Genomic DNA, 20745 nt, shown 5'->3' with positions numbered 1-20745 from the left:
AAAAAAGTGCCTGTATCTCACCTACAGCCATACCACATTGGATATGCCCAATCTCGTCTGATCTTGGAAGCTAAGCAGTGTTGGGCCTGGTTAGTACTTGGGTGGGAGACCACATGGGAACGACAGGTGCTGTAGGTTTTTTCACATTACTGGCAAATTGTTTTTATTCTCTAGCTATTTAAATTGGAAACTTTTTCTTTTTATTGCCAGTACAGACATTTGGAAGAGTTTAAACAGACACAATAGCCATCACCTAAAGACTTACCACACTGTTTAGGCCCAATTCCAACTGCTTTTGGCAGCTAAACAGTGTATGAGCCTCTTTAGTAGTTTAATTTAAGATCCCCTGCTAATATCATGTCCTGTAGGTCTTTTTACATTACCAAAACATGATTTTTTTCATTAAGCCAAAACAGTTAGGAAACTTTTTTATTAGCTTACCTGGTGATAGAAGTAGAAGAGGGCAAAAAAGTGCATGTATCTCACCTACAGCCATACCATATTGGATAGGCCCAATCTCGTCTGATCTTGGAAGCTAAGCACTGTTGGGCCTGGTTAGTACTTGGGTGGGAGACCACATGGGAACTCCAGGTGCTGTAGGTTTTTTCACATTACTGGCAAATTGTTTTTATTCTCTATCTATTTAAATTGGAAACTTTTTCTTTTTATTGCCAGCACAGACATTTAGAAGAGGTCAAACATACACAATAGCCATCACCTAAAGACTTACCACACTGTTTAGGCCCAATTCCAACTGCTTTTGGCAGCTAAACAGTGTTGAGCCTCTTTAGTAGTTTAATTTAAGATCCCCTGCTAATATCATGTTATGTAGGTCTTTTTACATTGCCAACACATGATTTTTTTCAGTAAGCAAAAACAGTTACGAAACTTTTTTATTAGCTTACCTGGTGATAGAAGTAGAAGAGGGCAAAAAAGTGCCTGTATCTCACCTACAGCCATACCACATTGGATATGCCCAATCTTGTCTGATCTTGGAAGCTAAGCAGTGTTGGGCCTGGTTAGTACTTGGGTGGGAGACCTCGTGGGAACACCAGGTGCTGTAGGTTTTTTCACATTACTGGCAAATTGTTTTTATTCTCTAGCTATTTAAATTGGAAACTTTTGCTTTTTATTGCCTGTAGAGACATTTGTAAGAGGTCAAACAGACACAATAGCCATCACCTAAAGACTTACCACACTGTTTAGGCCCAATTCCAACTGCTTTTGGCAGCTAAACAGTGTTGAGCCTCTTTAGTAGTTTAATTTAAGATCCCCTGCTAATATCATGTCCTGTAGGTCTTTTTACATTACCAACACATGATTTTTTTCAGTAAGCAAAAACAGTTAGGAAGCTTTTTTATTAGCTTACCTGGTGATAGAAGAGAAGAGGGCAAAAAAGAGCATGTATCTCACCTACAGCCATACCACATTGGATAGGCCCAATCTCGTCTGATCTTGGAAGCTAAGCAGTGTTGGGCCTGGTTAGAACTTGGGTGGGAGACCACATGGGAACACCTGGTGCTGTAGGTTTTTAACATTACTGGCAAATTGTTTTTATTCTCTAGCTATTTAAATTGGAAACTTTTTCTTTTTATTGCCAGTACAGACATTTGGAAGAGGTCAAACAGACACAATAGCCATCACCTAAAGACTTACCACACTGTTTAGGCCCAATTCCAACTGCTTTTGGCAGCTAAACAGTGTATGAGCCTCTTTAGTAGTTTAATTTAAGATCCCCTGCTAATATCATGTCCTGTAGGTCTTTTTACATTGCCAACACATGATTTTTTTCAGTAAGCAAAAACAGTTACGAAACTTTTTTATTAGCTTACCTGGTGATAGAAGTAGAAGAGGGCAAAAAAGTGCCTGTATCTCACCTACAGCCATACCACATTGGATATGCCCAATCTCGTCTGATCTTGGAAGCTAAGCAGTGTTGGGCCTGGTTAGTACTTGGGTGGGAGACCACATGGGAACAACAGGTGCTGTAGGTTTTTTCACATTACTGGCAAATTGTTTTTATTCTCTAGCTATTTAAATTGGAAACTTTTTCTTTTTATTGCCTGTAGAGACATTTGTAAGAGGTCAAACAGACACAATAGCCATCACCTAAAGACTTACCACACTGTTTAGGCCCAATTCCAACTGCTTTTGGCAGCTAAACAGTGTATGAGCCTCTTTAGTAGTTTAATTTAAGATCCCCTGCTAATATCATGTCCTGTAGGTCTTTTTACATTGCCAACACATGATTTTTTTCAGTAAGCAAAAACAGTTACGAAACTTTTTTATTAGCTTACCTGGTGATAGAAGTAGAAGAGGGCAAAAAAGTGCCTGTATCTCACCTACAGCCATACCACATTGGATATGCCCAATCTCGTCTGATCTTGGAAGCTAAGCAGTGTTGTGCCTGGTTAGTACTTGGGTGGGAGACCACATGGGAACAACAGGTGCTGTAGGTTTTTTCACATTACTGGCAAATTGTTTTTATTCTCTAGCTATTTAAATTGGAAACTTTTTCTTTTTATTGCCTGTAGAGACATTTGTAAGAGGTCAAACAGACACAATAGCCATCACCTAAAGACTTACCACACTGTTTAGGCCCAATTCCAACTGCTTTTGGCAGCTAAACAGTGTTGAGCCTCTTTAGTAGTTTAAATTAAGATCCCCTGCTAATATCATGTCCTGTAGGTCTTTTTACATTGCCAACATATGATTTTTTTCAGTAAGCAAAAACAGTTACGAAACTTTTTTATTAGCTTACCTGGTGATAGAAGTAGAAGAGGGCAAAAAAGTGACTGTATCTCACCTACAGCCATACCACATTGGATATGCCCAATCTCGTCTGATCTTGGAAGCTAAACAGTGTTGGGCCTGGTTAGTACTTGGGTGGGAGACCACATGGGAACACCAGGTGCTGTAGGTTTTTTCACATTATTGGCAAATTGTTTTTATTCTCTAGCTATTAAAATTGGAAACTTTTTCTTTTTATTGCCTGTAGAGACATTTGTAAGAGGTCAAACAGACACAATAGCCATCACCTAAAGACTTACCACACTGTTTAGGCCCAATTCCAACTGCTTTTGGCAGCTAAACAATGTTGAGCCTCTTTAGTAGTTTCATTTAAGATCCCCTGCTAATATCATGTCCTGTAGGTCTTTTTACATTAGCAACACATGATTTTTTTAAGTAAGCAAAAACAGTTAGGAAACTTTTTTATTAGCTTACCTGGTGATAGAAGTAGAAGAGGGCAAACCAGTGCATGTATCTCACCTACAGCCATACCACATTGGACAGGCCCAATCTCGTCTGATCTTGGAAGCTAAGCAGTGTTGGGCCTGGTTAGTAGTTGGGTGGGAGACCACATGGGAACACCAGGTGCTGTAGGTTTTTTCACATTACTGGCAAATTGTTTTTATTCTCTATCTATTTAAATTGGAAACTTTTTCTTTTTATTGCCAGCACAGACATTTAGAAGAGGTCAAACATACACAATAGCCATCACCTAAAGACTTACCACACTGTTTAGGCCCAATTCTAACTGCTTTTGGCAGCTAAACAGTGTTGAGCCTCTTTAGTAGTTTAATTTAAGATCCCCTGCTAATATCATGTCCTGTAGGTCTTTTTACATTGCCAACACATGATTTTTTTCAGTAAGCAAAAACAGTTACGAAACTTTTTTATTAGCTTACCTGGTGATAGAAGTAGAAGAGGGCAAAAAAGTGCCTGTATCTCACCTACAGCCATACCACATTGGATATGCCCAATCTCGTCTGATCTTGGAAACTAAGCAGTGTTGGGCCTGGTTAGTACTTGGGTGGGAGACCACATGGGAACACCAGGTGCTGTAAGTTTTTTCACATTACTGGCAAATTGTTTTTATTCTCTAGCTATTTAAATTGGAAACTTTTTCTTTTTATTGCCTGTAGAGACATTTGTAAGAGGTCAAACAGACACAATAGCCATCACCTAAAGACTTACCACCCTGTTTAGGCCCAATTCCAACTGCTTTTGGCAGCTAAACAGTGTTGAGCCTCTTTAGTAGTTTAATTTAAGATCCCCTGCTAATATCATGTCCTGTAGGTCTTTTTACATTACCAACACATGATTTTTTTCAGTAAGCAAAAACAGTTAGGAAGCTTTTTTATTAGCTTACCTGGTGATAGAAGAGAAGAGGGCAAAAAAGAGCATGTATCTCACCTACAGCCATACCACATTGGATAAGCCCAATCTCGTCTGATCTTGGAAGCTAAGCAGTGTTGGGCCTGGTTAGTACTTGGGTGGGAGACCACATGGGAACACCTGGTGCTGTAGGTTTTTTCACATTACTGGCAAATTGTTTTTATTCTCTAGCTATTTAAATTGGAAACTTTTTCTTTTTATTGCCAGTACAGACATTTGGAAGAGGTCAAACAGACACAATAGCCATCACCTAAAGACTTACCACACTGTTTAGGCCCAATTCCAACTGCTTTTGGCAGCTAAACAGTGTATGAGCCTCTTTAGTAGTTTCATTTAAGATCCCCTGCTAATATCATGTCCTGTAGGTATTTTTACATTACCAAAACATGATTTTTTTCATTAAGCCAAAACAGTTAGGAAACTTTTTTATTAGCTTACCTGGTGATAGAAGTAGAAAAGGGCAAAAAAGTGCATGTATCTCACCTACAGCCATACCACATTGGATAGGCCCTATCTCGTCTGATCTTGGAAGCTAAGCAGTGTTGGGCCTGGTTAGTACTTGGGTGGGAGACCACATGGGAACACCAGTTGCTGTAGGTTTTTTCACATTACTGGCAAATTGTTTTTATTCTCTATCTATTTAAATTGGAAACGTTTTCTTTTTATTGCCAGCACAGACATTTAGAAGAGGTCAAACATACACAATAGCCATCACCTAAAGACTTACCACACTGTTTAGGCCCAATTCCAACTGCTTTTGGCAGCTAAACAGTGTTGAGCCTCTTTAGTAGTTTAATTTAAGATCCCCTGCTAATATCATGTTATGTAGGTCTTTTTACATTGCCAACACATGATTTTTTTCAGTAAGCAAAAACAGTTACGAAACTTTTTTATTAGCTTACCTGGTGATAGAAGTAGAAGAGGGCAAAAAAGTGCCTGTATCTCACCTACAGCCATACCACATTGGATATGCCCAATCTTGTCTGATCTTGGAAGCTAAGCAGTGTTGGGCCTGGTTAGTACTTGGGTGGGAGACCACATGGGAACACCAGGTGCTGTAGGTTTTTTCACATTACTGGCAAATTGTTTTTATTCTCTAGCTATTTAAATTGGAAACTTTTGCTTTTTATTGCCTGTAGAGACATTTGTAAGAGGTCAAACAGACACAATAGCCATCACCTAAAGACTTACCACACTGTTTAGGCCCAATTCCAACTGCTTTTGGCAGCTAAACAGTGTTGAGCCTCTTTAGTAGTTTAATTTAAGATCCCCTGCTAATATCATGTCCTGTAGGTCTTTTTACATTACCAACACATGATTTTTTTCAGTAAGCAAAAACAGTTAGGAAGCTTTTTTATTAGCTTACCTGGTGATAGAAGAGAAGAGGGCAAAAAAGAGCATGTATCTCACCTACAGCCATACCCCATTGGATAGGCCCAATCTCGTCTGATCTTGGAAGCTAAGCAGTGTTGGGCCTGGTTAGAACTTGGGTGGGAGACCACATGGGAACACCTGGTGCTGTAGGTTTTTTAACATTACTGGCAAATTGTTTTTATTCTCTAGCTATTTAAATTGGAAACTTTTTCTTTTTATTGCCAGTACAGACATTTGGAAGAGGTCAAACAGACACAATAGCCATCACCTAAAGACTTACCACACTGTTTAGGCCCAATTCCAACTGCTTTTGGCAGCTAAACAGTGTATGAGCCTCTTTAGTAGTTTAATTTAAGATCCCCTGCTAATATCATGTCCTGTAGGTCTTTTTACATTGCCAACACATGATTTTTTTCAGTAAGCAAAAACAGTTACGAAACTTTTTTATTAGCTTACCTGGTGATAGAAGTAGAAGAGGGCAAAAAAGTGCCTGTATCTCACCTACAGCCATACCACATTGGATATGCCCAATCTCGTCTGATCTTGGAAGCTAAGCAGTGTTGGGCCTGGTTAGTACTTGGGTGGGAGACCACATGGGAACAACAGGTGCTGTAGGTTTTTTCACATTACTGGCAAATTGTTTTTATTCTCTAGCTATTTAAATTGGAAACTTTTTCTTTTTATTGCCTGTAGAGACATTTGTAAGAGGTCAAACAGACACAATAGCCATCACCTAAAGACTTACCACACTGTTTAGGCCCAATTCCAACTGCTTTTGGCAGCTAAACAGTGTTGAGCCTCTTTAGTAGTTTAAATTAAGATCCCCTGCTAATATCATGTCCTGTAGGTCTTTTTACATTGCCAACATATGATTTTTTTCAGTAAGCAAAAACAGTTACGAAACTTTTTTATTAGCTTACCTGGTGATAGAAGTAGAAGAGGGCAAAAAAGTGCCTGTATCTCACCTACAGCCATACCACATTGGATATGCCCAATCTTGTCTGATCTTGGAAGCTAAACAGTGTTGTGCCTGGTTAGTACTTGGGTGGGAGACCACATGGGAACACCAGGTGCTGTAGGTTTTTTCACATTACTGGCAAATTGTTTTTATTCTCTAGCTATTACAATTTGAAACTTTTTCTTTTTATTGCCTGTAGAGACATTTGTAAGAGGTCAAACAGACACAATAGCCATCACCTAAAGACTTACCACACTGTTTAGGCCCAATTCCAACTGCTTTTGGCAGCTAAACAATGTTGAGCCTCTTTAGTAGTTTCATTTAAGATCCCCTGCTAATATCATGTCCTGTAGGTCTTTTTACATTACCAACACATGATTTTTTTCAGTAAGCAAAAACAGTTAGGAAGCTTTTTTATTAGCTTACCTGGTGATAGAAGTAGAAGAGGGCAAACCAGTGCATGTATCTCACCTACAGCCATACCACATTGGACAGGCCCAATCTCGTCTGATCTTGGAAGCTAAGCAGTGTTGGGCCTGGTTAGTACTTGGGTGGGAGACCACATGGGAACACCAGGTGCTGTAGGTTTTTTCACATTATTGGCAAATTGTTTTTATTCTCTAGCTATTAAAATTGGAAACTTTTTCTTTTTATTGCCTGTAGAGACATTTGTAAGAGGTCAAACAGACACAATAGCCATCACCTAAAGACTTACCACACTGTTTAGGCCCAATTCTAACTGCTTTTGGCAGCTAAACAGTGTTGAGCCTCTTTAGTAGTTTAATTTAAGATCCCCTGCTAATATCATGTCCTGTAGGTCTTTTTACATTGCCAACACATGATTTTTTTCAGTAAGCAAAAACAGTTACGAAACTTTTTTATTAGCTTACCTGGTGATAGAAGTAGAAGAGGGCAAAAAAGTGCCTGTATCTCACCTACAGCCATACCACATTGGATATGCCCAATCTCGTATGATCTTGGAAGCTAAGCAGTGTTGGGCCTGGTTAGTACTTGGGTGGGAGACCACATGGGAACACCAAGTGCTGTAAGTTTTTTCACATTACTGGCAAATTGTTTTTATTCTCTAGCTATTTAAATTGGAAACTTTTTCTTTTTATTGCCTGTAGAGACATTTGTAAGAGGTCAAACAGACACAATAGCCATCACCTAAAGACTTACCACCCTGTTTAGGCCCAATTCCAACTGCTTTTGGCAGCTAAACAGTGTTGAGCCTCTTTAGTAGTTTAATTTAAGATCCCCTGCTAATATCATGTCCTGTAGGTCTTTTTACATTACCAACACATGATTTTTTTCAGTAAGCAAAAACAGTTAGGAAGCTTTTTTATTAGCTTACCTGGTGATAGAAGAGAAGAGGGCAAAAAAGAGCATGTATCTCACCTACAGCCATACCACATTGGATAGGCCCAATCTCGTCTGATCTTGGAAGCTAAGCAGTGTTGGGCCTGGTTAGTACTTGGGTGGGAGACCACATGGGAACACCTGGTGCTGTAGGTTTTTTCACATTACTGGCAAATTGTTTTTATTCTCTAGCTATTTAAATTGGAAACTTTTTCTTTTTATTGCCAGTACAGACATTTGGAAGAGGTCAAACAGACACAATAGCCATCACCTAAAGACTTACCACACTGTTTAGGCCCAATTCCAACTGCTTTTGGCAGCTAAACAGTGTATGAGCCTCTTTAGTAGTTTCATTTAAGATCCCCTGCTAATATCATGTCCTGTAGGTATTTTTACATTACAGAAACATGATTTTTTTCATTAAGCCAAAACAGTTAGGAAACTTTTTTATTAGCTTACCTGGTGATAGAAGTAGAAAAGGGCAAAAAAGTGCATGTATCTCACCTACAGCCATACCACATTGGATAGGCCCAATCTCGTCTGATCTTGGAAGCTAAGCAGTGTTGGGCCTGGTTAGTACTTGGGTGGGAGACCACATGGGAACACCAGTTGCTGTAGGTTTTTTCACATTACTGGCAAATTGTTTTTATTCTCTAGCTATTTAAATTGGAAACTTTTTCTTTTTATTGCCAGTACAGACATTTGGAAGAGGTCAAACAGACACAATAGCCATCACCTAAAGACTTACCACACTGTTTAGGCCCAATTCCAACTGCTTTTGGCAGCTAAACAGTGTATGAGCCTCTTTAGTAGTTTCATTTAAGATCCCCTGCTAATATCATGTCCTGTAGGTATTTTTACATTACCAAAACATGATTTTTTTCATTAAGCCAAAACAGTTAGGAAACTTTTTTATTAGCTTACCTGGTGATAGAAGTAGAAAAGGGCAAAAAAGTGCATGTATCTCACCTACAGCCATACCACATTGGATAGGCCCTATCTCGTCTGATCTTGGAAGCTAAGCAGTGTTGGGCCTGGTTAGTACTTGGGTGGGAGACCACATGGGAACACCAGTTGCTGTAGGTTTTTTCACATTACTGGCAAATTGTTTTTATTCTCTATCTATTTAAATTGGAAACGTTTTCTTTTTATTGCCAGCACAGACATTTAGAAGAGGTCAAACATACACAATAGCCATCACCTAAAGACTTACCACACTGTTTAGGCCCAATTCCAACTGCTTTTGGCAGCTAAACAGTGTTGAGCCTCTTTAGTAGTTTAATTTAAGATCCCCTGCTAATATCATGTTATGTAGGTCTTTTTACATTGCCAACACATGATTTTTTTCAGTAAGCAAAAACAGTTACGAAACTTTTTTATTAGCTTACCTGGTGATAGAAGTAGAAGAGGGCAAAAAAGTGCCTGTATCTCACCTACAGCCATACCACATTGGATATGCCCAATCTTGTCTGATCTTGGAAGCTAAGCAGTGTTGGGCCTGGTTAGTACTTGGGTGGGAGACCACATGGGAACACCAGGTGCTGTAGGTTTTTTCACATTACTGGCAAATTGTTTTTATTCTCTAGCTATTTAAATTGGAAACTTTTGCTTTTTATTGCCTGTAGAGACATTTGTAAGAGGTCAAACAGACACAATAGCCATCACCTAAAGACTTACCACACTGTTTAGGCCCAATTCCAACTGCTTTTGGCAGCTAAACAGTGTTGAGCCTCTTTAGTAGTTTAATTTAAGATCCCCTGCTAATATCATGTCCTGTAGGTCTTTTTACATTACCAACACATGATTTTTTTCAGTAAGCAAAAACAGTTAGGAAGCTTTTTTATTAGCTTACCTGGTGATAGAAGAGAAGAGGGCAAAAAAGAGCATGTATCTCACCTACAGCCATACCCCATTGGATAGGCCCAATCTCGTCTGATCTTGGAAGCTAAGCAGTGTTGGGCCTGGTTAGAACTTGGGTGGGAGACCACATGGGAACACCTGGTGCTGTAGGTTTTTTAACATTACTGGCAAATTGTTTTTATTCTCTAGCTATTTAAATTGGAAACTTTTTCTTTTTATTGCCAGTACAGACATTTGGAAGAGGTCAAACAGACACAATAGCCATCACCTAAAGACTTACCACACTGTTTAGGCCCAATTCCAACTGCTTTTGGCAGCTAAACAGTGTATGAGCCTCTTTAGTAGTTTAATTTAAGATCCCCTGCTAATATCATGTCCTGTAGGTCTTTTTACATTGCCAACACATGATTTTTTTCAGTAAGCAAAAACAGTTACGAAACTTTTTTATTAGCTTACCTGGTGATAGAAGTAGAAGAGGGCAAAAAAGTGCCTGTATCTCACCTACAGCCATACCACATTGGATATGCCCAATCTCGTCTGATCTTGGAAGCTAAGCAGTGTTGGGCCTGGTTAGTACTTGGGTGGGAGACCACATGGGAACAACAGGTGCTGTAGGTTTTTTCACATTACTGGCAAATTGTTTTTATTCTCTAGCTATTTAAATTGGAAACTTTTTCTTTTTATTGCCTGTAGAGACATTTGTAAGAGGTCAAACAGACACAATAGCCATCACCTAAAGACTTACCACACTGTTTAGGCCCAATTCCAACTGCTTTTGGCAGCTAAACAGTGTTGAGCCTCTTTAGTAGTTTAAATTAAGATCCCCTGCTAATATCATGTCCTGTAGGTCTTTTTACATTGCCAACATATGATTTTTTTCAGTAAGCAAAAACAGTTACGAAACTTTTTTATTAGCTTACCTGGTGATAGAAGTAGAAGAGGGCAAAAAAGTGCCTGTATCTCACCTACAGCCATACCACATTGGATATGCCCAATCTTGTCTGATCTTGGAAGCTAAACAGTGTTGTGCCTGGTTAGTACTTGGGTGGGAGACCACATGGGAACACCAGGTGCTGTAGGTTTTTTCACATTACTGGCAAATTGTTTTTATTCTCTAGCTATTACAATTTGAAACTTTTTCTTTTTATTGCCTGTAGAGACATTTGTAAGAGGTCAAACAGACACAATAGCCATCACCTAAAGACTTACCACACTGTTTAGGCCCAATTCCAACTGCTTTTGGCAGCTAAACAATGTTGAGCCTCTTTAGTAGTTTCATTTAAGATCCCCTGCTAATATCATGTCCTGTAGGTCTTTTTACATTACCAACACATGATTTTTTTCAGTAAGCAAAAACAGTTAGGAAGCTTTTTTATTAGCTTACCTGGTGATAGAAGTAGAAGAGGGCAAACCAGTGCATGTATCTCACCTACAGCCATACCACATTGGACAGGCCCAATCTCGTCTGATCTTGGAAGCTAAGCAGTGTTGGGCCTGGTTAGTACTTGGGTGGGAGACCACATGGGAACACCAGGTGCTGTAGGTTTTTTCACATTATTGGCAAATTGTTTTTATTCTCTAGCTATTAAAATTGGAAACTTTTTCTTTTTATTGCCTGTAGAGACATTTGTAAGAGGTCAAACAGACACAATAGCCATCACCTAAAGACTTACCACACTGTTTAGGCCCAATTCTAACTGCTTTTGGCAGCTAAACAGTGTTGAGCCTCTTTAGTAGTTTAATTTAAGATCCCCTGCTAATATCATGTCCTGTAGGTCTTTTTACATTGCCAACACATGATTTTTTTCAGTAAGCAAAAACAGTTACGAAACTTTTTTATTAGCTTACCTGGTGATAGAAGTAGAAGAGGGCAAAAAAGTGCCTGTATCTCACCTACAGCCATACCACATTGGATATGCCCAATCTCGTATGATCTTGGAAGCTAAGCAGTGTTGGGCCTGGTTAGTACTTGGGTGGGAGACCACATGGGAACACCAAGTGCTGTAAGTTTTTTCACATTACTGGCAAATTGTTTTTATTCTCTAGCTATTTAAATTGGAAACTTTTTCTTTTTATTGCCTGTAGAGACATTTGTAAGAGGTCAAACAGACACAATAGCCATCACCTAAAGACTTACCACCCTGTTTAGGCCCAATTCCAACTGCTTTTGGCAGCTAAACAGTGTTGAGCCTCTTTAGTAGTTTAATTTAAGATCCCCTGCTAATATCATGTCCTGTAGGTCTTTTTACATTACCAACACATGATTTTTTTCAGTAAGCAAAAACAGTTAGGAAGCTTTTTTATTAGCTTACCTGGTGATAGAAGAGAAGAGGGCAAAAAAGAGCATGTATCTCACCTACAGCCATACCACATTGGATAGGCCCAATCTCGTCTGATCTTGGAAGCTAAGCAGTGTTGGGCCTGGTTAGTACTTGGGTGGGAGACCACATGGGAACACCTGGTGCTGTAGGTTTTTTCACATTACTGGCAAATTGTTTTTATTCTCTAGCTATTTAAATTGGAAACTTTTTCTTTTTATTGCCAGTACAGACATTTGGAAGAGGTCAAACAGACACAATAGCCATCACCTAAAGACTTACCACACTGTTTAGGCCCAATTCCAACTGCTTTTGGCAGCTAAACAGTGTATGAGCCTCTTTAGTAGTTTCATTTAAGATCCCCTGCTAATATCATGTCCTGTAGGTATTTTTACATTACAGAAACATGATTTTTTTCATTAAGCCAAAACAGTTAGGAAACTTTTTTATTAGCTTACCTGGTGATAGAAGTAGAAAAGGGCAAAAAAGTGCATGTATCTCACCTACAGCCATACCACATTGGATAGGCCCAATCTCGTCTGATCTTGGAAGCTAAGCAGTGTTGGGCCTGGTTAGTACTTGGGTGGGAGACCACATGGGAACACCAGTTGCTGTAGGTTTTTTCACATTACTGGCAAATTTTTTTTATTCTCTATCTATTTAAATTGGAAACTTTTTCTTTTTATTGCCAGCACAGACATTTAGAAGAGGTCAAACATACACAATAGCCATCACCTAAAGACTTACCACACTGTTTAGGCCCAATTCCAACTGCTTTTGGCAGCTAAACAGTGTTGAGCCTCTTTAGTAGTTTAATTTAAGATCCCCTGCTAATATCATGTTATGTAGGTCTTTTTACATTGCCAACACATGATTTTTTTCAGTAAGCAAAAACAGTTACGAAACTTTTTTATTAGCTTACCTGGTGATAGAAGTAGAAGAGGGCAAAAAAGTGCCTGTATCTCACCTACAGCCATACCACATTGGATATGCCCAATCTTGTCTGATCTTGGAAGCTAAGCAGTGTTGGGCCTGGTTAGTACTTGGGTGGGAGACCTCATGGGAACACCAGGTGCTGTAGGTTTTTTCACATTACTGGCAAATTGTTTTTATTCTCTAGCTATTTAAATTGGAAACTTTTTCTTTTTATTGCCTGTAGAGACATTTGTAAGAGGTCAAACAGACACAATAGCCATCACCTAAAGACTTACCACCCTGTTTAGGCCCAATTCCAACTGCTTTTGGCAGCTAAACAGTGTTGAGCCTCTTTAGTAGTTTAATTTAAGATCCCCTGCTAATATCATGTCCTGTAGGTCTTTTTACATTACCAACACATGATTTTTTTCAGTAAGCAAAAACAGTTAGGAAGCTTTTTTATTAGCTTACCTGGTGATAGAAGAGAAGAGGGCAAAAAAGAGCATGTATCTCACCTACAGCCATACCACATTGGATAGGCCCAATCTCGTCTGATCTTGGAAGCTAAGCAGTGTTGGGCCTGGTTAGTACTTGGGTGGGAGACCACATGGGAACACCTGGTGCTGTAGGTTTTTTCACATTACTGGCAAATTGTTTTTATTCTCTAGCTATTTAAATTGGAAACTTTTTCTTTTTATTGCCAGTACAGACATTTGGAAGAGGTCAAACAGACACAATAGCCATCACCTAAAGACTTACCACACTGTTTAGGCCCAATTCCAACTGCTTTTGGCAGCTAAACAGTGTATGAGCCTCTTTAGTAGTTTCATTTAAGATCCCCTGCTAATATCATGTCCTGTAGGTATTTTTACATTACCAAAACATGATTTTTTTCATTAAGCCAAAACAGTTAGGAAACTTTTTTATTAGCTTACCTGGTGATAGAAGTAGAAAAGGGCAAAAAAGTGCATGTATCTCACCTACAGCCATACCACATTGGATAGGCCCTATCTCGTCTGATCTTGGAAGCTGAACAGTGTTGGGCCTGGTTAGTACTTGGGTGGGAGACCACATGGGAACACCAGTTGCTGTAGGTTTTTTCACATTACTGGCAAATTGTTTTTATTCTCTATCTATTTAAATTGGAAACGTTTTCTTTTTATTGCCAGCACAGACATTTAGAAGAGGTCAAACATACACAATAGCCATCACCTAAAGACTTACCACACTGTTTAGGCCCAATTCCAACTGCTTTTGGCAGCTAAACAGTGTTGAGCCTCTTTAGTAGTTTAATTTAAGATCCCCTGCTAATATCATGTTATGTAGGTCTTTTTACATTGCCAACACATGATTTTTTTCAGTAAGCAAAAACAGTTACGAAACTTTTTTATTAGCTTACCTGGTGATAGAAGTAGAAGAGGGCAAAAAAGTGCCTGTATCTCACCTACAGCCATACCACATTGGATATGCCAATCTTGTCTGATCTTGGAAGCTAAGCAGTGTTGGGCCTGGTTAGTACTTGGGTGGGAGACCACATGGGAACACCAGGTGCTGTAGGTTTTTTCACATTACTGGCAAATTGTTTTTATTCTCTAGCTATTTAAATTGGAAACTTTTGCTTTTTATTGCCTGTAGAGACATTTGTAAGAGGTCAAACAGACACAATAGCCATCACCTAAAGACTTACCACACTGTTTAGGCCCAATTCCAACTGCTTTTGGCAGCTAAACAGTGTTGAGCCTCTTTAGTAGTTTAATTTAAGATCCCCTGCTAATATCATGTCCTGTAGGTCTTTTTACATTACCAACACATGATTTTTTTCAGTAAGCAAAAACAGTTAGGAAGCTTTTTTATTAGCTTACCTGGTGATAGAAGAGAAGAGGGCAAAAAAGAGCATGTATCTCACCTACAGCCATACCACATTGGATAGGCCCAATCTCGTCTGATCTTGGAAGCTAAGCAGTGTTGGGCCTGGTTAGAACTTGGGTGGGAGACCACATGGGAACACCTGGTGCTGTAGGTTTTTTAACATTACTGGCAAATTGTTTTTATTCTCTAGCTATTTAAATTGGAAACTTTTTCTTTTTATTGCCAGTACAGACATTTGGAAGAGGTCAAACAGACACAATAGCCATCACCTAAAGACTTACCACACTGTTTAGGCCCAATTCCAACTGCTTTTGGCAGCTAAACAGTGTATGAGCCTCTTTAGTAGTTTAATTTAAGATCCCCTGCTAATATCATGTCCTGTAGGTCTTTTTACATTGCCAACACATGATTTTTTTCAGTAAGCAAAAACAGTTACGAAACTTTTTTATTAGCTTACCTGGTGATAGAAGTAGAAGAGGGCAAAAAAGTGCCTGTATCTCACCTACAGCCATACCACATTGGATATGCCCAATCTCGTCTGATCTTGGAAGCTAAGCAGTGTTGGGCCTGGTTAGTACTTGGGTGGGAGACCACATGGGAACAACAGGTGCTGTAGGTTTTTTCACATTACTGGCAAATTGTTTTTATTCTCTAGCTATTTAAATTGGAAACTTTTTCTTTTTATTGCCTGTAGAGACATTTGTAAGAGGTCAAACAGACACAATAGCCATCACCTAAAGACTTACCACACTGTTTAGGCCCAATTCCAACTGCTTTTGGCAGCTAAACAGTGTTGAGCCTCTTTAGTAGTTTAAATTAAGATCCCCTGCTAATATCATGTCCTGTAGGTCTTTTTACATTGCCAACATATGATTTTTTTCAGTAAGCAAAAACAGTTACGAAACTTTTTTATTAGCTTACCTGGTGATAGAAGTAGAAGAGGGCAAAAAAGTGCCTGTATCTCACCTACAGCCATACCACATTGGATATGCCCAATCTTGTCTGATCTTGGAAGCTAAACAGTGTTGTGCCTGGTTAGTACTTGGGTGGGAGACCACATGGGAACACCAGGTGCTGTAGGTTTTTTCACATTACTGGCAAATTGTTTTTATTCTCTAGCTATTACAATTTGAAACTTTTTCTTTTTATTGCCTGTAGAGACATTTGTAAGAGGTCAAACAGACACAATAGCCATCACCTAAAGACTTACCACACTGTTTAGGCCCAATTCCAACTGCTTTTGGCAGCTAAACAATGTTGAGCCTCTTTAGTAGTTTCATTTAAGATCCCCTGCTAATATCATGTCCTGTAGGTCTTTTTACATTACCAACACATGATTTTTTTCAGTAAGCAAAAACAGTTAGGAAGCTTTTTTATTAGCTTACCTGGTGATAGAAGTAGAAGAGGGCAAACCAGTGCATGTATCTCACCTACAGCCATACCACATTGGACAGGCCCAATCTCGTCTGATCTTGGAAGCTAAGCAGTGTTGGGCCTGGTTAGTACTTGGGTGGGAGACCACATGGGAACACCAGGTGCTGTAGGTTTTTTCACATTATTGGCAAATTGTTTTTATTCTCTAGCTATTAAAATTGGAAACTTTTTCTTTTTATTGCCTGTAGAGACATTTGTAAGAGGTCAAAAAGACACAATAGCCATCACCTAAAGACTTACCACACTGTTTAGGCCCAATTCTAACTGCTTTTGGCAGCTAAACAGTGTTGAGCCTCTTTAGTAGTTTAATTTAAGATCCCCTGCTAATATCATGTCCTGTAGGTCTTTTTACATTGCCAACACATGATTTTTTTCAGTAAGCAAAAACAGTTACGAAACTTTTTTATTAGCTTACCTGGTGATAGAAGTAGAAGAGGGCAAAAAAGTGCCTGTATCTCACCTACAGCCATACCACATTGGATATGCCCAATCTCGTATGATCTTGGAAGCTAAACAGTGTTGGGCCTGGTTAGTACTTGGGTGGGAGACCACATGGGAACACCAAGTGCTGTAAGTTTTTTCACATTACTGGCAAATTGTTTTTATTCTCTAGCTATTTAAATTGGAAACTTTTTCTTTTTATTGCCTGTAGAGACATTTGTAAGAGGTCAAACAGACACAATAGCCATCACCTAAAGACTTACCACCCTGTTTAGGCCCAATTCCAACTGCTTTTGGCAGCTAAACAGTGTTGAGCCTCTTTAGTAGTTTAATTTAAGATCCCCTGCTAATATCATGTCCTGTAGGTCTTTTTACATTACCAACACATGATTTTTTTCAGTAAGCAAAAACAGTTAGGAAGCTTTTTTATTAGCTTACCTGGTGATAGAAGAGAAGAGGGCAAAAAAGAGCATGTATCTCACCTACAGCCATACCACATTGGATAGGCCCAATCTCGTCTGATCTTGGAAGCTAAGCAGTGTTGGGCCTGGTTAGTACTTGGGTGGGAGACCACATGGGAACACCTGGTGCTGTAGGTTTTTTCACATTACTGGCAAATTGTTTTTATTCTCTAGCTATTTAAATTGGAAACTTTTTCTTTTTATTGCCAGTACAGACATTTGGAAGAGGTCAAACAGACACAATAGCCATCACCTAAAGACTTACCACACTGTTTAGGCCCAATTCCAACTGCTTTTGGCAGCTAAACAGTGTATGAGCCTCTTTAGTAGTTTCATTTAAGATCCCCTGCTAATATCATGTCCTGTAGGTATTTTTACATTACAGAAACATGATTTTTTTCATTAAGCCAAAACAGTTAGGAAACTTTTTTATTAGCTTACCTGGTGATAGAAGTAGAAAAGGGCAAAAAAGTGCATGTATCTCACCTACAGCCATACCACATTGGATAGGCCCAATCTCCTCTGATCTTGGAAGCTAAGCAGTGTTGGGCCTGGTTAGTACTTGGGTGGGAGACCACATGGGAACACCAGTTGCTGTAGGTTTTTTCACATTACTGGCAAATTTTTTTTATTCTCTATCTATTTAAATTGGAAACTTTTTCTTTTTATTGCCAGCACAGACATTTAGAAGAGGTCAAACATACACAATAGCCATCACCTAAAGACTTACCACACTGTTTAGGCCCAATTCCAACTGCTTTTGGCAGCTAAACAGTGTTGAGCCTCTTTAGTAGTTTAATTTAGGATCCCCTGCTAATATCATGTTATGTAGGTCTTTTTACATTGCCAACACATGATTTTTTTCAGTAAGCAAAAACAGTTACGAAACTTTTTTATTAGCTTACCTGGTGATAGAAGTAGAAGAGGGCAAAAAAGTGCCTGTATCTCACCTACAGCCATACCACATTGGATATGCCCAATCTTGTCTGATCTTGGAAGCTAAGCAGTGTTGGGCCTGGTTAGTACTTGGGTGGGAGACCTCATGGGAACACCAGGTGCTGTAGGTTTTTTCACATTACTGGCAAATTGTTTTTATTCTCTAGCTATTTAAATTGGAAACTTTTGCTTTTTATTGCCTGTAGAGACATTTGTAAGAGGTCAAACAGACACAATAGCCATCACCTAAAGACTTACCACACTGTTTAGGCCCAATTCCAACTGCTTTTGGCAGCTAAACAGTGTTGAGCCTCTTTAGTAGTTTAATTTAAGATCCCCTGCTAATATCATGTCCTGTAGGTCTTTTTACATTACCAACACATGATTTTTTTCAGTAAGCAAAAACAGTTAGGAAGTTTTTTTATTAGCTTACCTGGTGATAGAAGAGAAGAGGGCAAAAAAGAGCATGTATCTTACCTACAGCCATACCACATTGGATAGGCCCAATCTCGTCTGATCTTGGAAGCTAAGCAGTGTTGGGCCTGGTTAGAACTTGGATGGGAGACCACATGGGAACACCTGGTGCTGTAGGTTTTTTAACATTACTGGCAAATTGTTTTTATTCTCTAGCTATTTAAATTGGAAACTTTTTCTTTTTATTGCCAGTACAGACATTTGGAAGAGGTCAAACAGACACAATAGCCATCACCTAAAGACTTACCACACTGTTTAGGCCCAATTCCAACTGCTTTTGGCAGCTAAACAGTGTATGAGCCTCTTTAGTAGTTTAATTTAAGATCCCCTGCTAATATCATGTCCTGTAGGTCTTTTTACATTGCCAACACATGATTTTTTTCAGTAAGCAAAAACAGTTACGAAACTTTTTTATTAGCTTACCTGGTGATAGAAGTAGAAGAGGGCAAAAAAGTGCCTGTATCTCACCTACAGCCATACCACATTGGATATGCCCAATCTCGTCTGATCTTGGAAGCTAAGCAGTGTTGGGCCTGGTTAGTACTTGGGTGGGAGACCACATGGGAACAACAGGTGCTGTAGGTTTTTTCACATTACTGGCAAATTGTTTTTATTCTCTAGCTATTTAAATTGGAAACTTTTTCTTTTTATTGCCTGTAGAGACATTTGTAAGAGGTCAAACAGACACAATAGCCATCACCTAAAGACTTACCACACTGTTTAGGCCCAATTCCAACTGCTTTTGTCAGCTAAACAGTGTTGAGCCTCTTTAGTAGTTTAAATTAAGATCCCCTGCTAATATCATGTCCTGTAGGTCTTTTTACATTACCAACACATGATTTTTTTCAGTAAGCAAAAACAGTTAGGAAGCTTTTTTATTAGCTTACCTGGTGATAGAAGTAGAAGAGGGCAAACCAGTGCATGTATCTCACCTACAGCCATACCACATTGGACAGGCCCAATCTCGTCTGGTCTTGGAAGCTAAGCAGTGTTGGGCCTGGTTAGTACTTGGGTGGGAGACCACATGGGAACACCAGGTGCTGTAGGTTTTTTCACATTACTGGCAAATTGTTTTTATTCTCTATCTATTTAAATTGGAAACTTTTTCTTTTAATTGCCAGCACAGACATTTAGAAGAGGTCAAACATACACAAGAGCCATCACCTAAAGACTTACCACACTGTTTAGGCCCAATTCTAACTGCTTTTGGCAGCTAAACAGTGTTGAGCCTCTTTAGTAGTTTAATTTAAGATCCCCTGCTAATATCATGTCCTGTAGGTCTTTTTACATTGCCAACACATGATTTTTTTCAGTAAGCAAAAACAGTTACGAAACTTTTTTATTAGCTTACCTGGTGATAGAAGTAGAAGAGGGCAAAAAAGTGCCTGTATCTCACCTACAGCCATACCACATTGGATATGCCAAATCTCGTCTGATCTTGGAAGCTAAGCATTGTTGGGCCTGGTTAGTACTTGGGTGGGAGACCACATGGGAACACCATGTGCTGTAGGTTTTTTCACATTACTGGCAAATTGTTTTTATTCTCTAGCTATTTAAATTGGAAACTTTTTCTTTTTATTGCCTGTAGAGACATTTGTAAGAGGTCAAACAGACACAATAGCCATCACCTAAAGACTTACCACACTGTTTAGGCCCAATTCCAACTGCTTTTGGCAGCTAAACAGTGTTGAGCCTCTTTAGTAGTTTAATTTAAGATCCCCTGCTAATATCATGTCCTGTAGGTCTTTTTACATTGCCAACACATGATATTTTTCAGTAAGCAAAAACAGTTACAAAACTTTTTTATTAGCTTACCTGGTGATAGAAGTAGAAGAGGGCAAAAAAGTGCCAATATGTCACCTACAGCCATACCACATTGGATATGCCCAATCTCGTCTGATCTTGGAAGCTAAGCAGTGTTGGGCCTGGTTAGTACTTGGGTGGGAGACCACATGGGAACACCAGGTGCTGTAGGTTTTTTAACATTACTGGCAAATTGTTTTTATTCTCTAGCTATTTAAATTGGAAACTTTTTCTTTTTATTGCCAGTACAGACATTTAGAAGAGGTCAAACATACACAATAGCCATCACCTAAAGACTTACCACACTGTTTAGGCCCAATTCCAACTGCTTTTGGCAGCTAAACAGTGTTGAGCCTCTTTAGTA

At 39.1% G+C, this 20745-nt stretch overlaps 39 non-coding genes and 6 pseudogenes across 39 annotated transcripts; all 45 read left to right on the top strand.

Moving 5' to 3' along the window:
* Nucleotides 1-19: 19 nt before the first annotated feature.
* Nucleotides 20-138, top strand: LOC146022775 (5S ribosomal RNA). Its single transcript, XR_014452216.1, has one exon. It is a non-coding gene; the product is annotated as a 5S ribosomal RNA (ribosomal RNA).
* A 346-nt stretch (nt 139-484) lies between these two features.
* LOC146023814 (5S ribosomal RNA) lies at nt 485-603 on the top strand. Its single transcript, XR_014453217.1, has one exon. It is a non-coding gene; the product is annotated as a 5S ribosomal RNA (ribosomal RNA).
* Nucleotides 604-948: 345 nt separating this feature from the next.
* Nucleotides 949-1067, top strand: LOC146022559 (5S ribosomal RNA). The gene has a single exon (XR_014452009.1). It is a non-coding gene; the product is annotated as a 5S ribosomal RNA (ribosomal RNA).
* A 344-nt stretch (nt 1068-1411) lies between these two features.
* Nucleotides 1412-1530, top strand: LOC146024434 (5S ribosomal RNA). The gene has a single exon (XR_014453816.1). It is a non-coding gene; the product is annotated as a 5S ribosomal RNA (ribosomal RNA).
* Nucleotides 1531-1875: 345 nt separating this feature from the next.
* LOC146021634 (5S ribosomal RNA) lies at nt 1876-1994 on the top strand. Its single transcript, XR_014451112.1, has one exon. It is a non-coding gene; the product is annotated as a 5S ribosomal RNA (ribosomal RNA).
* Nucleotides 1995-2340: 346 nt separating this feature from the next.
* LOC146023980 (5S ribosomal RNA) lies at nt 2341-2459 on the top strand. The gene has a single exon (XR_014453380.1). It is a non-coding gene; the product is annotated as a 5S ribosomal RNA (ribosomal RNA).
* Nucleotides 2460-2804: 345 nt separating this feature from the next.
* Nucleotides 2805-2923, top strand: LOC146021424 (5S ribosomal RNA). Its single transcript, XR_014450911.1, has one exon. It is a non-coding gene; the product is annotated as a 5S ribosomal RNA (ribosomal RNA).
* A 345-nt stretch (nt 2924-3268) lies between these two features.
* On the top strand, nt 3269-3387 carry LOC146023567 (5S ribosomal RNA). Its single transcript, XR_014452980.1, has one exon. It is a non-coding gene; the product is annotated as a 5S ribosomal RNA (ribosomal RNA).
* Nucleotides 3388-3732: 345 nt separating this feature from the next.
* On the top strand, nt 3733-3851 carry LOC146021731 (5S ribosomal RNA). Its single transcript, XR_014451208.1, has one exon. It is a non-coding gene; the product is annotated as a 5S ribosomal RNA (ribosomal RNA).
* A 344-nt stretch (nt 3852-4195) lies between these two features.
* LOC146021575 (5S ribosomal RNA) lies at nt 4196-4314 on the top strand. Its single transcript, XR_014451055.1, has one exon. It is a non-coding gene; the product is annotated as a 5S ribosomal RNA (ribosomal RNA).
* Nucleotides 4315-4660: 346 nt separating this feature from the next.
* Nucleotides 4661-4779, top strand: LOC146024731 (5S ribosomal RNA; annotated as a pseudogene).
* A 345-nt stretch (nt 4780-5124) lies between these two features.
* On the top strand, nt 5125-5243 carry LOC146022611 (5S ribosomal RNA). Its single transcript, XR_014452059.1, has one exon. It is a non-coding gene; the product is annotated as a 5S ribosomal RNA (ribosomal RNA).
* A 344-nt stretch (nt 5244-5587) lies between these two features.
* On the top strand, nt 5588-5706 carry LOC146024693 (5S ribosomal RNA; annotated as a pseudogene).
* Nucleotides 5707-6052: 346 nt separating this feature from the next.
* Nucleotides 6053-6171, top strand: LOC146021633 (5S ribosomal RNA). The gene has a single exon (XR_014451111.1). It is a non-coding gene; the product is annotated as a 5S ribosomal RNA (ribosomal RNA).
* Nucleotides 6172-6516: 345 nt separating this feature from the next.
* LOC146024608 (5S ribosomal RNA) lies at nt 6517-6635 on the top strand. Its single transcript, XR_014453980.1, has one exon. It is a non-coding gene; the product is annotated as a 5S ribosomal RNA (ribosomal RNA).
* Nucleotides 6636-6980: 345 nt separating this feature from the next.
* On the top strand, nt 6981-7099 carry LOC146022524 (5S ribosomal RNA). Its single transcript, XR_014451976.1, has one exon. It is a non-coding gene; the product is annotated as a 5S ribosomal RNA (ribosomal RNA).
* Nucleotides 7100-7444: 345 nt separating this feature from the next.
* LOC146024384 (5S ribosomal RNA) lies at nt 7445-7563 on the top strand. The gene has a single exon (XR_014453768.1). It is a non-coding gene; the product is annotated as a 5S ribosomal RNA (ribosomal RNA).
* Nucleotides 7564-7907: 344 nt separating this feature from the next.
* On the top strand, nt 7908-8026 carry LOC146022410 (5S ribosomal RNA). The gene has a single exon (XR_014451868.1). It is a non-coding gene; the product is annotated as a 5S ribosomal RNA (ribosomal RNA).
* Nucleotides 8027-8372: 346 nt separating this feature from the next.
* Nucleotides 8373-8491, top strand: LOC146024159 (5S ribosomal RNA). Its single transcript, XR_014453550.1, has one exon. It is a non-coding gene; the product is annotated as a 5S ribosomal RNA (ribosomal RNA).
* Nucleotides 8492-8837: 346 nt separating this feature from the next.
* LOC146024730 (5S ribosomal RNA) lies at nt 8838-8956 on the top strand (annotated as a pseudogene).
* A 345-nt stretch (nt 8957-9301) lies between these two features.
* On the top strand, nt 9302-9420 carry LOC146022610 (5S ribosomal RNA). Its single transcript, XR_014452058.1, has one exon. It is a non-coding gene; the product is annotated as a 5S ribosomal RNA (ribosomal RNA).
* Nucleotides 9421-9764: 344 nt separating this feature from the next.
* LOC146024692 (5S ribosomal RNA) lies at nt 9765-9883 on the top strand (annotated as a pseudogene).
* Nucleotides 9884-10229: 346 nt separating this feature from the next.
* On the top strand, nt 10230-10348 carry LOC146021632 (5S ribosomal RNA). Its single transcript, XR_014451110.1, has one exon. It is a non-coding gene; the product is annotated as a 5S ribosomal RNA (ribosomal RNA).
* A 345-nt stretch (nt 10349-10693) lies between these two features.
* Nucleotides 10694-10812, top strand: LOC146024607 (5S ribosomal RNA). The gene has a single exon (XR_014453979.1). It is a non-coding gene; the product is annotated as a 5S ribosomal RNA (ribosomal RNA).
* Nucleotides 10813-11157: 345 nt separating this feature from the next.
* LOC146022522 (5S ribosomal RNA) lies at nt 11158-11276 on the top strand. Its single transcript, XR_014451974.1, has one exon. It is a non-coding gene; the product is annotated as a 5S ribosomal RNA (ribosomal RNA).
* A 345-nt stretch (nt 11277-11621) lies between these two features.
* LOC146024383 (5S ribosomal RNA) lies at nt 11622-11740 on the top strand. Its single transcript, XR_014453767.1, has one exon. It is a non-coding gene; the product is annotated as a 5S ribosomal RNA (ribosomal RNA).
* A 344-nt stretch (nt 11741-12084) lies between these two features.
* On the top strand, nt 12085-12203 carry LOC146022409 (5S ribosomal RNA). Its single transcript, XR_014451867.1, has one exon. It is a non-coding gene; the product is annotated as a 5S ribosomal RNA (ribosomal RNA).
* Nucleotides 12204-12549: 346 nt separating this feature from the next.
* Nucleotides 12550-12668, top strand: LOC146024158 (5S ribosomal RNA). Its single transcript, XR_014453549.1, has one exon. It is a non-coding gene; the product is annotated as a 5S ribosomal RNA (ribosomal RNA).
* Nucleotides 12669-13013: 345 nt separating this feature from the next.
* Nucleotides 13014-13132, top strand: LOC146022549 (5S ribosomal RNA). Its single transcript, XR_014452000.1, has one exon. It is a non-coding gene; the product is annotated as a 5S ribosomal RNA (ribosomal RNA).
* Nucleotides 13133-13476: 344 nt separating this feature from the next.
* LOC146022408 (5S ribosomal RNA) lies at nt 13477-13595 on the top strand. Its single transcript, XR_014451866.1, has one exon. It is a non-coding gene; the product is annotated as a 5S ribosomal RNA (ribosomal RNA).
* Nucleotides 13596-13941: 346 nt separating this feature from the next.
* On the top strand, nt 13942-14060 carry LOC146025125 (5S ribosomal RNA; annotated as a pseudogene).
* Nucleotides 14061-14405: 345 nt separating this feature from the next.
* LOC146024634 (5S ribosomal RNA) lies at nt 14406-14523 on the top strand. The gene has a single exon (XR_014454005.1). It is a non-coding gene; the product is annotated as a 5S ribosomal RNA (ribosomal RNA).
* A 344-nt stretch (nt 14524-14867) lies between these two features.
* On the top strand, nt 14868-14986 carry LOC146024433 (5S ribosomal RNA). Its single transcript, XR_014453815.1, has one exon. It is a non-coding gene; the product is annotated as a 5S ribosomal RNA (ribosomal RNA).
* A 346-nt stretch (nt 14987-15332) lies between these two features.
* Nucleotides 15333-15451, top strand: LOC146021631 (5S ribosomal RNA). Its single transcript, XR_014451109.1, has one exon. It is a non-coding gene; the product is annotated as a 5S ribosomal RNA (ribosomal RNA).
* Nucleotides 15452-15796: 345 nt separating this feature from the next.
* On the top strand, nt 15797-15915 carry LOC146024606 (5S ribosomal RNA). Its single transcript, XR_014453978.1, has one exon. It is a non-coding gene; the product is annotated as a 5S ribosomal RNA (ribosomal RNA).
* Nucleotides 15916-16260: 345 nt separating this feature from the next.
* LOC146022521 (5S ribosomal RNA) lies at nt 16261-16379 on the top strand. Its single transcript, XR_014451973.1, has one exon. It is a non-coding gene; the product is annotated as a 5S ribosomal RNA (ribosomal RNA).
* A 345-nt stretch (nt 16380-16724) lies between these two features.
* LOC146024657 (5S ribosomal RNA) lies at nt 16725-16843 on the top strand (annotated as a pseudogene).
* A 344-nt stretch (nt 16844-17187) lies between these two features.
* LOC146022407 (5S ribosomal RNA) lies at nt 17188-17306 on the top strand. Its single transcript, XR_014451865.1, has one exon. It is a non-coding gene; the product is annotated as a 5S ribosomal RNA (ribosomal RNA).
* A 346-nt stretch (nt 17307-17652) lies between these two features.
* On the top strand, nt 17653-17771 carry LOC146024629 (5S ribosomal RNA). The gene has a single exon (XR_014454001.1). It is a non-coding gene; the product is annotated as a 5S ribosomal RNA (ribosomal RNA).
* A 345-nt stretch (nt 17772-18116) lies between these two features.
* LOC146022548 (5S ribosomal RNA) lies at nt 18117-18235 on the top strand. Its single transcript, XR_014451999.1, has one exon. It is a non-coding gene; the product is annotated as a 5S ribosomal RNA (ribosomal RNA).
* A 344-nt stretch (nt 18236-18579) lies between these two features.
* LOC146024301 (5S ribosomal RNA) lies at nt 18580-18698 on the top strand. Its single transcript, XR_014453686.1, has one exon. It is a non-coding gene; the product is annotated as a 5S ribosomal RNA (ribosomal RNA).
* A 346-nt stretch (nt 18699-19044) lies between these two features.
* Nucleotides 19045-19163, top strand: LOC146021630 (5S ribosomal RNA). Its single transcript, XR_014451108.1, has one exon. It is a non-coding gene; the product is annotated as a 5S ribosomal RNA (ribosomal RNA).
* Nucleotides 19164-19508: 345 nt separating this feature from the next.
* On the top strand, nt 19509-19627 carry LOC146023448 (5S ribosomal RNA). Its single transcript, XR_014452865.1, has one exon. It is a non-coding gene; the product is annotated as a 5S ribosomal RNA (ribosomal RNA).
* Nucleotides 19628-19972: 345 nt separating this feature from the next.
* LOC146024411 (5S ribosomal RNA) lies at nt 19973-20091 on the top strand. The gene has a single exon (XR_014453793.1). It is a non-coding gene; the product is annotated as a 5S ribosomal RNA (ribosomal RNA).
* A 345-nt stretch (nt 20092-20436) lies between these two features.
* On the top strand, nt 20437-20555 carry LOC146024549 (5S ribosomal RNA). The gene has a single exon (XR_014453925.1). It is a non-coding gene; the product is annotated as a 5S ribosomal RNA (ribosomal RNA).
* Nucleotides 20556-20745: the final 190 nt, after the last annotated feature.

This window comes from Crinia signifera, chromosome 7, assembly GCF_055691185.1.
Source record: "Crinia signifera chromosome 7, ASM5569118v1, whole genome shotgun sequence".
In the NCBI taxonomy this organism is placed as follows: Eukaryota; Metazoa; Chordata; class Amphibia; order Anura; family Myobatrachidae; genus Crinia; species Crinia signifera.
Note: the sequence above shows the minus strand (reverse complement) of the source record. Positions and strands in the feature narration are given on the sequence as shown.